Raw genomic sequence first — 14,108 nt, 5'->3', positions numbered from 1 at the left:
AACCGGACCGGTCATCAAACCGTTCTAGTCACTGGTTCACTGGTTCATTGGTCTAACCGGTTCAACCGGTGGTCCAACCGGAAAAACCGTTTTAGAGTAAAATAATAAATAAATTATAAATACACATCCTAAAATATAATTATAGTCTGATACAAATCTTAAAATATCTTCGAAATTAAAAACACTACATAAAATATCATCAACCAAATACATATGATCTTATCAAAATCCAAACTCAAAAGTTAAATAGTAATAAAAGCATATCTAAATGTTAAATCCCAACATCATGATTTATCAATTATCAAAATCTACAAGAACTTGTTGCAAATCTGCTTCGGTGGGATGATCTTCACCTTCATTCCCACCCTGATCAGTAGAAGAAAGAGATGCAGCATAAAGACCACTACTACCACCGCCACTTGGATAACTGAAATTAGTAAAACATGTATGAAATTAAACAACACAAGACAACACAACACAATGAACATACCCAGAAATTGAACAGTTCACAGATGAAGTTCCAGAAATTGAACAGTTCACTGAGCAAGTTCACAAAGCAAGTTCACAGAAATTGAACAGTTCACAAATGAAGTTAAGCTGCAAAATAGAAGACCAGCCAGCTTAACATTCAGATTTTGACCAAACACAAATTGACCAACAAATAGAAATTGTGCAACAAAGAGGAATTAAGCTGCAAAATAGAGCAGAAATTGAGCAGAGGACCAAACACAGCCACTTACATTGAACAGTTCACAAATGAAATTGACAGAAAATTAGAAGACCATCCAGCTTAACATTCAGATTTTTTATTTCTTATGCTCAGCAGCAAACAGAAATTGAGGTAAGATAAGGAAAATGTCAAAGCAGCATATACATATACCTAAAAATGAGGTAAGATCCTAATCTCCTTTCATCCCATTTTCTCAACTACAGAGACAGAAACATAGTTCAGAATGGAAAAACACACCTGATCAAATCTCTCTCTTCGTCTTTTAGATGACCGGTAAAATTGTGACTCCACTTCACGCCGATATGCCTGCACAGCAGCTCGAAGTGCTGGTCAGGGCAGTCAGCAGTTCAGCACAGGACCCACAAGAAATCAAGGAACAAAATTAGGATTGTTAAAAAGGATATCACTAGTTATAAACTTATAATACATTTATTTATCTTCACAAAATGAAGGTATCGTATATCCAGTATTTTGCATTTTCAATATATAAACATTTTACATGAAAGGTTTGCTTAGATTTTGCTTAGTAAATGAAAGCATTGAGAGAAGGGGAGTGTGTGTAATTAGCAACTTAGCACACTGCAAATACAGAAAGGAAGGTTTAGAAATCCTTTCAACTCTTCCTAGCCCATTTTCATTATAGTACTTTTCCTTTTTGTGTACATTACATACAAGCAACATGAAAGCAAAAATAAAGGAGAAATTGAGCAGAGGACCAAACACAGCCACGTACATTTCAGATTATTAATTTCTGATGCTAATTGCTAACCAAGAAACAGCCAAACAGAAATTGATCATATTCATATTTCTTATGCTAATTGCTAACCAACAAACAGCCAAACAAAAATAGATGAGCACTGAAATTCACAAATGAAGTTCACAGAAAATTAAGCCTAGGTCTAAGTTCAGTTCACATTGAGGACAAAGAGAAACAGAACATGAGCAGAGGTCTAAGTTCAATTCAGTTCACAGAAAATTAAGCCGAGGTCTAAGTGCACAGAAATTGAACAGTTCACATCCATGGAAGAACATGAGCAGAGGCGAAGGACAAAGAGAAATGAGCAGAGGACGAGTCACTCACCTGGGGTCGATGGAGGCTACCGGTGTTGACTGTTGAGGACCGCCGATGAGAGGCTACTGCGTGCTGGTGTTGAGACTTGAGAAGATGAAGACGATGGAGCTGAGGATGGCGACACCACGGGCGCGAAGGATGGCGACACCACGGGCGCGAAGGGTGGCGACAGGGGGCTATGGTTCAGGCAGCGCGGCTAGGGTTCTCCTCCATTGATGATTCAGATGATGATTGATGAATGAATGGGGTCGGGGCTCGGGGGAAGGAAGGGGGGGTGCTCCACGGGCGGGTCGGGTCGGGTGTATTTTTTTATTTTTTCTAAAACGTTAAACGACGCCGTTTTAGCGTAACCGGCCGGTCACCGGTTCGGTCCAACCGGCCGGTTTTTGACCGGTTCGCCGGTTCTTGACCGGTTATTCTCCCAGCGGTTTTCATATAAGGACCGGACCGTTTGAAGCGCCGGTTCGCGGTTAAACCGGTCGAACCGGCCGGTCCGGTCCGGTTTTCAGAACCTTGGGCGCCAATGTTTGCCTAAAAGCTTGAGGTCAAACGTTGGCGTAAGCTTTTGCTCCCTCCAGGGTGTAGTCAAGCTCCTCCAAAAGTTTGAGCTAAAGTTTGAGGCAAGCTTTGGCTCAAGCTTTTTGTTCTCTCTTGCTCTTTGCCATTCCTTCTTTCTTTAACCTTTTTCAAAGCTCTTTTCACCTATCATCAATCAATCAAAGACATCAAAGCAATGCTCAAAATCATGAGATTGTTATTTTTTCATAATATATGATCGTTATAGCACAAAATCTCATGAAATTACATTAATTTATCCATGGTTGATTGAATCAAAGGAAACATGAAATTCTACCCAATTGGCTTACTTATGGCTCAAGAAAGTGCATAAAATCAATTGAAAACAAAATAAAAAGGCTAGTGAAATTAGGCTAAGATGACTTGTCATCACCCCCATCACTAATTAGTGCTCTAGGGACACCAAACCTGCTGAAGATATATTTCTGGAGGAACTTCAGCACTGTCTTAGTATCATTAGTGGGTGTGGCAATGGCCTCTACCCATTTGGATACATAGTCAACTGCCACCAGAATATAAGTGTTTCAGTATGATGGTGGGAAAGGCCCCATGAAGTCAATACCCCATACATCAAACAACTCAATCTCCAAGATTCCTTGTTGAGGCATGGCGTAACCATGAGGCAGATTACTAGATCTCTGGCAACTATCACAGCTACGTACAAACTCTCGGGAATCTCTATAGAGGGTATGCCAGTAGAAGCCACATTGGAGGACCTTGGTGGCTGTTCGCTCACCTCCGAAATGGCCTCCATATTGTGACCCATGGCAATGCCATAAGATCTTCTGTGCTTCTTCTCTAGGCACACACCTACGGATTATTCCGTCTGCACATCTCTTAAAGAGATAGGGTTCATCCCACAAGTAGTACTTTGCATCAGTAATTAATTTTTTCTTTTGTTGCCTGCTGTACTCCTTGGGTATGAACCTTGCAGCTTTATAGTTTGTAATGTCTGCAAACCATGGTGTTTCCTGAATGGCGAACAAATGCTCATCTGGAAAGGTTTCAGAGATCTCAATAGAGGGAAAGAATGCCCCTTCTACTAGTTCTATCCGGGACAGATGATCAGCCACTTAGTTTTCTGTCCCTTTTCTGTGTCTTATTTCTATATCAAACTCTTGCAGAAGCAACACCCATCTTATTAGCCTGGGTTTTGAATCCTGCTTTGTAAGTAGATATTTAAGAGCAGCATGGTCAGTGTATACAATCACTTTTGATCCTACTAAGTATGATCTAAACTTGTCAATGGCATAAACCACTGCAAGCAATTATTTTTCTGTGGTTGTGTAATTTTTTTGGGCATCATTTAGAACACGGCTAGCATAATAAATGACATGCAGAAGCTTGTCATGCCTCTGCCCCAATACTGCACCAATGGCATGGTCACTAGCATCACACATTAGTTCGAATAATGTCCAGTCTGGTGCAGAAATAACTGGTGCTGTGACCAGCTTAGCTTTTAGAGTTTCAAATGCCTGCAGACACTCTGTGTCAAACACAAATGGCGTGTCAGCAGCTAGCAGGTTGCTCAGAGGTTTTGCAATTTTTGAAAAATCCTTTATAAACCTCCTATAGAATCATGCATGCGCCAGAAAGCTTCTGATTGCCTTAACATTAGCAGGTGGTGGTAATTTTTCAATTACCTCTACCTTAGCTTGATCCACCTCTATTCCCTTGTTTGAAATCTTGTGCCCAAGGACAATCCCTTCAGTCACCATAAAGTGGCATTTTTCCCAGTTTAAAACCAGGTTAGTCTCTTGGCATCTTTTCAGAACCAGTGTCAGGTGATCAAGACAGGAGCTAAATGAGTCTCCATATACTGAGAAGTCATCTATGAAGACTTCTAGAAATTTTTCCACCATATCAGAGAAAATAGAGAGCATGCATCTCTGAAAGGTTACAGGTGCATTACATAGCCCAAATGGCATCCTTCTGTAGGCAAATACTCCAGATGGGCATGTGAATGCTGTTTTCTCTTGATCCTGGGGATCTACTGCAATTTGGTTGTAGCCTGAATAGCCATCCAAAAAGTAGTAATAATCATGACCTGCTAGTCTTTCTAGCATCTGGTCTATGAATGGTAAAGGAAAATGATCCTTTCTGGTGGTTGTATTGAGCCTTCTGTAGTCAATACATATGTGCCACCCTGTAACTGTTCTTGTAGGAACCAGTTCATTTTTTCATTATGAACCACTATCATGCCTCCCTTTTTGGGGACAACTTGGACAGGGCTCACCCAGGGGCTATCAGAAATAGGATAAATAATCCCAGCCTCTAGTAACTTGGTGACCTCTTTCTGCACCACTTCCTTCATGGCTGGATTTAGCAGCCTCTGTGGTTGAACCACTGGATTAGCATCATCCTCCAATAGGATCTTGTGCATGCATCTTGCTGGGCTGATGCCCTTAAGATCACTTATGGACCACCCAAGAGCTGTCTTGTGTGTCCTTAACACTTGAAGTAGCGCTTCCTCTCTTTCAATTCCTCTGATTCCTCCAGATCAGGCTGAACATCTTTAAAGATGTCTTCCAGTTCTGATTCGAGACTCTCAACCATGCTGATCTCCTCTACCAAAGAGTCAATAAGATCAACTTTTATGCAGTCTTTTGATGTGTCTGGATGCTGCATGGCTTTGACAGCATTCAACTTAACTCATCCTCATTGACTCTCAGGGTTACTTCCCCTCCTTGGAGATCAATGAGAGTTCGTCCAGTTGCTAGGAAAGGTCTTCCTAGAATGAGAGTAGCACTCTTGTGCTCCTCCATTTCCAGCACTACAAAGTCAGTGGGGAAGGCAAATGGCCCAACCCTGATAATCATGTCTTCAATCACGCCTGATAGGTATTTAATGGAGCCATCAGCAAGTTGGAGACATATTCGGGTTGGTTTGACTTCTTCAGTTAAACCAAGCTTTCTGATAGTGGATGCAGGTATTAGGTTGATGCTTGCCCCAAGATCACATAAAGCTATCTTGGAGCAATTACCCTCTAATATGCATGGTATCATAAAGCTCCCGAGATCTTTAAGCTTTTCTGGGAAGCTTTTCAGAATGACTGCACTGCATTCTTCAGTGAGGAGAACTTTTTCAGTTTCTCTCCAATCCTTCTTATGACTCAAGATCTCTTTCATGAACTTGGCATAAGAGGGTATTTGCTCAAGTACCTCTGCAAACGGAATCTTTATTTCAAGAGTCCTGAGATAGTATGCGAAACGGGCAAATTGCTTATCCTGCTCCTCTTGGCGGAGTTTTTGAGGATAAGGCATCTTGGCTTTGTATTCCTCAACCTTGGTTGCTGCAAGTTTATTTCCTACAGAGGTGGTTGGAGAAGCCTTTTTAGAGGGGTTGCTATCAGCACTTGTGTGTGTCTGATCCCTCACTGGCGTTTGGATGCCAGGGTTAGAAGCTTGATTGGCGTTGGACGCCAACTTCTTGCCTGTTTCTGGCGTTTGAACGCCAGAACTGAGCTTCCATTGGGCGTTTGACGCTAGCTCCTTGCCTGTTTCTGGCGTTTGAACGCCAGAATTGTTCCTCTCTGGGCTCTTATTGTCTTCAGAGGGATTTTAGATAATATTTTGCTCATCCTCTGTCAGTTGTTCTTTCCTTGGCTTTCTGCTGCTCTGAAGTGAGGTATTTAATATTTTCCCACTTCTTAATTGAACTGCCTGGCACTCTTCTGTTATCTGCTTTGATAACTGCTGTTTTGTCTGATTCAATTGTGCCTCCATATTTTTATTAGCATTTTTAGTGTCTTGTAGCATCTCCTTGAATTCTGCTAGTTGTTTTGTTAGAAAGCACAATTGTTGATTGAGTTCAGCAACTTGTTCTGGAGGACCAAGTTCAGTAGACACTGCTTTGGCTTCTTCTTTTATGGTGGACCCACTACTTATGTACAGATGCTGGTTTCTAGCAACTATATCAATAAGTTCTTGAGCCTCTTCAATAGTTTTTCTCATGTGTATAGATCCACCAGCTGAGTGGTCTAGAGATATCTGAGCTCTTTCTGTATGCCCATAGTAGAAGATGTCTAATTGCACCCACTCTGAAAACATTTCAGAAGGACATTTCCTTAGCATCCCTCTGTACCTCTCCCATGCATTATAAAGGAATTCATCATCCTCTTATTTAAAGCCTTGGATATCCAGCCTTAGCTGTGTCATCCTTTTTGGAGGGAAATATTGATTCAGGAATTTGTCTGATAACTGTTTCCATGTCCTTATGCTTGCTGTGGGTTGGTTATTTAACCACCTTTTAGCTTGATCTTTTACAGCAAACGGAAACAGTAACAGCCTATATACATCCTGATCTACCTCCTAGTCACGTACTGTGTTAGTAATTTGCAAGAATTGTGCCAGAAACTCAGTAGGTTCTTCCTGCGGAAGACCGGAATACTGGTAGTTTTGCTGCACCATGACAATGAGCTGAGGATTTAGCTCAAAACTGCCTGCTTTGATGGGAGGTATACAGATACTACTCTCATATGCAACAGTAGTGGGATTAGCATATGACCCCAGAGTCCTTTTGGACTGTTCATTTCCACTTAGATCCATGATGGATAAAATGGAATTGATATGAATTGCAAAGAAAATATATTTTTGTTTTTATTTTATTGAAGTAGATCAAACCAAATTATTATGATAAATAAAAATAATAAGATGAAATAAAATAAAATAATTAGAATTTAAAATGTAAATTTCGAAAACTTAAAAAAAAAAATTTGAAAATGAAAATAATTGCTTAATTGAGAAGATCTGAAAAACTTTGGATATGATTTTTGAAAAAGATTTTGAATTTTGAAAAGATTTGATTTTTAAAATAAAAATCTGAATTTTTAAAAGTAATTCTCGAAAATTCAATTTAAATTAAAGAGAAAAGATATTTTTAAATTTAATGAGGAAAGAGAAAAATAATAAAATGACCTAAGACTTAAAATTTTTAGATCTAATGCTCCTTGTTTTTTTCGAAAGTTTTGGAGGAAAGACACCAAGGAACACCAAACTTAAAGATTTTAAGATTGAAACATAGAGAAGCCTCAGGAACACTTTGAAGACTCACAAGAACATAAAAAGAACACCAAACTTAAAACTTTTAGAAAACTAAAAATAATTTTTCGAAAAAAAAAAGTTAACAAGAAAACACCAAACTTAAAAGTTTGACATGAGATTTAATCAAAGAAAAGTTATTTTTGAAAAAGTTTTAAAAGGAAAATTCCCAATTACCAAGAACATAAGCACACTGCTCTAGTCAATTGAGCTATAAATTTAAAGTGTTTTAATAAAGGTATTTAATGTATAAAATTTTTTTGAATACTGATAATTTGAAAATGCACAAGAAAAATAATAAAAGACACAGAACAGGAAAAACTAAAGATCAAACAAGAAAAATAGTAAGAACAACTTGAAGATCAAGAAAAAACAATGAACACAAATTCGAAAATTTAAAGGAAAATAAAAACATGCAATTGACACCAAACTTAAAATATGAAACTAAACTCAAACAGAAGATTAAATCATGAAGTTATTGGTTCTAAAAATTTTCGAAAATAATTTAGAAAAATAAAATAAGGATTTTAAAATTTTAACCAAAAACAATATAGAAGACTCTAAACCAAAAAAGAAAAATTTTCCTAATCTAAGCAACAAAATAAACCATCAGTTGTCCAAACTCGAACAATCCCCGGCTACGGCGCCAAAAACTTGGTGCACGAATTGTAAATTACACTTTTCACAACTCGTACCACTAACCAGCAAGTGCACTGGGTCGTCCAAGTAATACCTTACTGAGTAAGGGTCGATCCCACGGAGATTGTCGGCTTGAAGCAAGCTATGGTTATTTTGTAATTCTTAGTCAGGAGATCAATGATAAGAGTGATTATATTTATGAAGAGTAAAAAGCATAAATTAAATAATACTTGTTATGCAGTAATGGAGAACAGATTGAGGTTTTAGAGATGCTCTATCTTCTGAATCTCTGCTTTCCTACTGTCTTCTTCTTCACGCACGCAGGTCTCCTTCCATGGCAAGCTGTATGTTGGTGGATCACCGTTGTCAATGGCTACCATCTGTCCTCTCAGTGAAAATGGTCCAAATGCTTTGTCACCGCACGGCTAATCATCTGTCGGTTCTCATTCATGTTGGAATAGGATCCATTGATCCTTTTGCGTCTGTCACTACGCCCAGCACTCGTGAGTTTGAAGCTCGTTACAGTCATCCCCTCCCAGATCCTACTCGGAATACCACATACAAGGTTTAGACTTTTCGGATCTCAGGAATGGCCGCCAATAAATCTAGCCTATACCACAAAAACTCTGATCATGAACCAAGAGGCTAAGAAATACACACTCAATCTAAGGTAGAACGGAAGTGGTTGTCAGGCACGCGTTCATAGGTTGAGAATGATGATGAGTGTCACGGATCATCACAGTTATCACGGTTAAGTACAAGCGAGTATCTTAGAATAGAAACAAGCGTGATTGAATAGAAAACAGAAGTAATTGCATTAATTCATCGAGACACAGCAGAGCTCCTCACCCCCAATCATGGAGTTTAGAGACTCATGCCGTAGAGATACAATGTAAAACATGAAAATGTCATGATGTCCAAAATAAATCTCTAAAAGTTGTTTAAATACTAAACTAGTAACCTAGGTTTACAGAAAATGAGTAAACTATGGTAGATAGTGCATAAATCCACTTCATGGGCACACTTGGTGTGTGCTGGGGCTGAGACTTGAGCTTTACACGTGCCTAGGCTGTTTTTGGAGTTAAACGCCAGGTTGTAACCTGTTTTGGGCATTTAACTCCAACTTGTAACCTGTTTCTAGCGTTTAACGCCAGAATAGGGCAGAGAACTGGCGTTGAACGCCAGTTTGCGTCGTCTAAACTCGGCCAAAGTATAAACTATTATATATTTCTGGAATGCCCTGGATGTCTACTTTCCAATGCAGTTGAGAGCGCGCCATTTGGACTCATGTAGCTCCATAAAATCCATTTCGAGTGTAGGGAGGTTAGAATCCAATAGCATCTGCAGTCCTTTTTCAGCCTCTGAATCAGAATTTGCTCAGGTCCCTCAATTTCAGCCAGAAAATACCTGAAATCACAGAAAAACACACAAACTCATAGTAAAGTCCAGAAATGTAATTTTTATTTAAAAACTAATAAAAATATACTAACAACTAACTAAATTATACTAAAAACTATCTAAAAACAATGCCAAAAAGCGTATAAATTATCCGCTCATCAGGGAGAAAAGAGAAAGTTTGTCAAAATGTCATGGGATAGAGCAAGGAAGAGGGTGGGTAAGGTGGTAATCAATGCACATTAAAAGATGAATGAAATTAACACATGGTCATGACTACATGTGAAAAATCATAAATGGAAATATAGCAGGTGCATAAGATGACAAATAAATGCAAGGTGTTTATTGGCATGCAGGCAAAGGCATGAGTAGCATAGATCAAGCATTTAATGTCCTAGTGAGATTACCAAGACTTTCAAACTAATAACCTGTTTGTAACAACAATTATTTTAAATGAATAAAATATAAAAAGAGGTTTTGTGAAAAGCAAGCATTTAGAATAGTAGAATAAAAGAAATCTAAAAATAGTGCACAATGCCATACGGGCATTTTTACAAACACATAGCATGCATGGTAAATAAGCTAATGAAGGTATTAAATTGAACATGCAAGCAACCCTTTTAAAAAGTAATATATAATTATCAAATAATTCCTGAATAATTCACAAGCAAATCATAGGAAAGAATAGTGACCCAAATAAATTTCCAACACCAATTAAAAGAAAAATAAAGAAAAAGAAAACATGGATAATGCAAGGAAAAAGAAAAGAAAAAGATAACATAAAAAGAAGAAGAATAGAAAAGTAAGGAGGGAAGAAGAAAAGAAAAACCTTGATAATGGTGGTGAGAGAGAGAAAAAGTAGAGAGTGAGAAAGAAGGAAGAAGGAAGAAATAAGGAGGGAAAAGAAAAAGTAGGATTTGGGGAAGAGAAAGATAAGATATTTTGGCAGATTAGGTTAAGCTGTGCGGCGCAAGCGACGCGGACGCGTGGGGTACGCGTTCGCGCGGATGGCGCTTAGATGGGTCAACGCGGTCGTGTCAGTCACACGGACGCATGACTCGTTTTGTGCTACTGGCGCAAGGGCAGCCTCGCGCTCGCACAACTTTCTGTTCAAAACTCATTATTTCCAAATTCCAGGGTGACGCGGTCACGTGGTTGACGCGATCGCGTGGGGGCCAATTTTAGGAGATGACGCGGACGCGTGGGGCACACATTCGCGTGGAAGGGACTGTGCGTCTAGTGCCAGTTTAGCACCACTCTAGCACAACTTTCTGCCATGCATCCTCTTTTACGTCGATTTTCAGGTCACGCGTCCGCGTGGGTGACGCGGACGCGTGGAAGGCAATTCTCCCACATGACGCGGACGCATCAGCGACGCAGTCGCGTGGGGCAATTTATGCTATAGGCATGCCTCCAGCCACACTCTCGCGTGACTTTCTGTTCGATTTCGCATTCTTTCTGAGCCACCTGCGACGCGAATGCGTCGGCGACGCTGTCGCGTCGTGTGCTCTCCCTCTTTTTTTTGTGTGAAAATAAAAATATGCAAATGCAGATGCAAGCTAAATGTGCTAATAAAGAGAAGAGTTATTGAAAAAGAAAACTAAGAATAAAGAAAGGAACGATCATACCATGGTGGGTTGTCTCCCACCCAGCACTTTGCTTTAACGTCCTTAAGTTGGACGCTCCACTAGCTCAGTCTTCTGCTGTGGGTGGATCCTCCAAGAGGAAGATCTCTAGCTCCCTGGGTTTCACCTTCGCACCATGATATAGCTTCAAGCGATGTCCATTAACTTTGATGAATTCAGAGCTTGAAGGATGACTCAGGTGGAAAACTCCGTATGGCTCAGCCTTCTCTATTCTATATGGACCTTCCCATCTTGATCTCAACTTGCCTGGCATGAGTCTCAGTCTAGAGTTGTAAAGGAGGACAAAGTCTCCAGGTTGGAACTCTCTCCTCTTGATGTGCTTATCATGCACAGCCTTCATCTTTTCCTTGTACAGTCTTGAGTTCTCATAAGCTTCTAGGCGTAGGCTCTCTAATTCCTGCAGTTGCAACTTTCTCTCAGTTCCGGCCTTCTCAAATTCCATATTGCAATCCTTTACTGCCCAAAAGGCTTTGTGCTCTACCTCTACTGGGAGGTGACAGGCCTTTCCATAAACTAAGCGAAAGGGACTCATCCCAATGGGTGTCTTGTATGCAGTTCTGTATGCCCAGAGTGTATCTTGTAGCCTGGTGCTCCAGTCTCTTCTATTTGGTTTGACTATCTTCTGCAATATACTCTTTATCTCTCTGTTAGACACCTCAGCTTGCCCATTAGTCTGGGGATGGTAGGCTGTTGCCACTTTATGAACTATCCCATGCTTCTTCAGTAATCCTGTTAGCCTCCTGTTACAGAAATGGGTGCCTTGATCGCTCACGATTGCTCGTGGTGATCCAAAGCGACAAATAATGTGGTTTCTCACAAAGGAAACAACAGTGTTAGCATCATCAGTGTGGGTAGGAATTGCTTCCACCCATTTAGAAACGTAATCTACAGCTAACAGTATATAAAAATAACCATTAGAATTTGGGAATGGACCCATGAAGTCAATGCCCCAAACATCAAAAATTTCACAGAAAAGCATAGTCTGTTGAGGCATCTCATCCCTCTTGGATATATTACCAAACCTTTGGCATGGAGAACAAGATTTACAAAATTCAGCAGCGTCTTTAAAAAGAGTAGGCCACCAGAATCCACAGTCTAAAATTTTTCTAGCTGTTCTTTGAGGGCCAAAATGTCCTCCATTCTCAGATGAGTGACAGGCCTCTAAAATGGACTAGAATTCTGATTGAGGCACACAACGCCTAATTACCCGGTCAGCGCCACATCTCCATAAATATGGTTCATACCATATATAATATTTGGACTCGCTTTTCAGCTTGTCTCTTTGATGCTTAGTAAAATTTGGAGGAAAGGTGCGGCTAACTAGATAATTAGCTACAGGTGCATACCAAGGGATTACTTCAGATACTGCTTGTAAGTCATCAAATGGGAAATTATCATTTATAGGAGTGGCGGTATCCTTAATGTGCTCAAGGCGACTCAAGTGGTCTGCCACTAGATTCCGGTTATCACTCCTATCCTTAATTTCTAAATCAAATTCTTGTAGTAGCAGTATCCAACGTATAAGCCTTAGTTTGGACTCCTTTTTAGCTAATAAATACTTTAGAGCTGCATGGTCTGAGTACACTACTACTTTAGTACCAAGTAAATAGGCTCGGAATTTATCCAGAGCAAAAACAATAGCAAAAAGCTCTTTCTCAGTAGTAGTGTAGTTAGACTGAGCAGTGTCTAAAGTCTTAGACGCATAAGCAATTACAAAAGGATCCTTACCTTCACGCTGAGCCAGCGCTGCTCCTACTGCATGGTTGGAAGCATCGCACATGATTTCAAATGGCTGGCTCCAGTCAGGTCCTCTTACAATTGGAGCTTGAGTCAGGGCAGTCTTCAGCCGCTTGTTTGCAATCCTCACTGACCTCAAACTCAATATCTTTTTGCAGTAATCTGGATAAAGGAAGTGCTACCTTACTAAAGTCCTTAATGAATCTCCGGTAAAAACCTGCATGGCCAAGGAACGAACGGACTTCCCTCACAAAGGAGGGGTAAGGTAAACTAGAAATAACATCTACCTTTGCTGGATCTACAGAAATGCCAGTATTAGACACAACATGTCCTAGTACAATCCCTTGTTTAACCATAAAGTGACATTTTTCAAAATTCAATACAAGGTTTGTACGGACACATCTATCAAATACTCTAGATAAACTATCCAAGCAAAGGCTAAATGAATCACCATAAACGCTAAAATCATCCATAAAAACCTCCATACAGTTCTCAATAAGATCAGAGAAAAGACTCATCATGCACCTTTGAAAAGTAGTTGGTGTATTGCACAAGCCAAATGGCATTCTCTTATAAGCATAAGTTCCAAAAGAACATGTAAAAGTAGTCTTTTCCTGATCTTCAGGAGCTATATGAATTTGAAAATAGCCTGTATAACCATCTAACAACTAATAATGGGATTTACCTGACAGGCGATCAAGCATCTGATCAATGAATGGCAAGGGGTAATGATCCTTGTGAGTGGCTTGGTTAAGACGCCTATAGTCAATGCAAACTCTCCATGAATCCTGCACTCTAGTTGTCAGAAGCTCTCCTTGCTCATTTCTTACTGTTGTGATTCCAGACTTCTTGGGCACCACTTGTACTGGACTGACCCATTTGCTATCTGAGATGGGGTAAATAATATCTTCTTCAAGTAGCCAGGTCACTTCTTTCTTGACAACTTCTAAGATGGTGGGATTCAGTCTTCTCTGAGGTTGACGGACAGGCTTTTCTCCCTCTTCCAGGAATATTCTGTGCTCACAAACTTGAGGGCTGATGCCTACTATATCCGCTAGGCTCCATCCAATTGCTTTCTTGTGTTTCCTCAGTACATTGAGTAGCTGTTCTTCTTGTTGGGGAGTGAGTTCCGTTGTAATAATTACTGGAAATCTCTACTTGTCCTCAAGGTAAGCATATCTGAGGTGTGGAGGGAGGGGCTTTAATTCCAATTTCTGCTCATGGTCAGGCTCTGGATTATCTGGGGCTGGTGATAATGGCGAAGTGCCCTCATT

General features: G+C 40.0%; 1 long non-coding RNA gene across 1 annotated transcript; it reads right to left on the bottom strand.

The window, feature by feature from the left end:
- Positions 1-403: 403 nt before the first annotated feature.
- On the bottom strand, positions 404-1,946 carry LOC148574010 (uncharacterized). The gene is made up of 3 exons (XR_015905112.1): positions 1,812-1,946; positions 968-1,056; positions 404-427 (listed from the first exon to the last, which is right to left on the bottom strand). It is a non-coding gene; the product is annotated as an uncharacterized LOC148574010 (long non-coding RNA).
- Positions 1,947-14,108: the final 12,162 nt, after the last annotated feature.

Source organism: Arachis ipaensis, chromosome B2, assembly GCF_059453495.1.
Source record: "Arachis ipaensis isolate K30076 ecotype BB chromosome B2, ASM5945349v1, whole genome shotgun sequence".
Lineage (NCBI taxonomy): Eukaryota > Viridiplantae > Streptophyta > Magnoliopsida > Fabales > Fabaceae > Arachis > Arachis ipaensis.
This window is presented reverse-complemented; position numbering and strand designations above follow the sequence as displayed.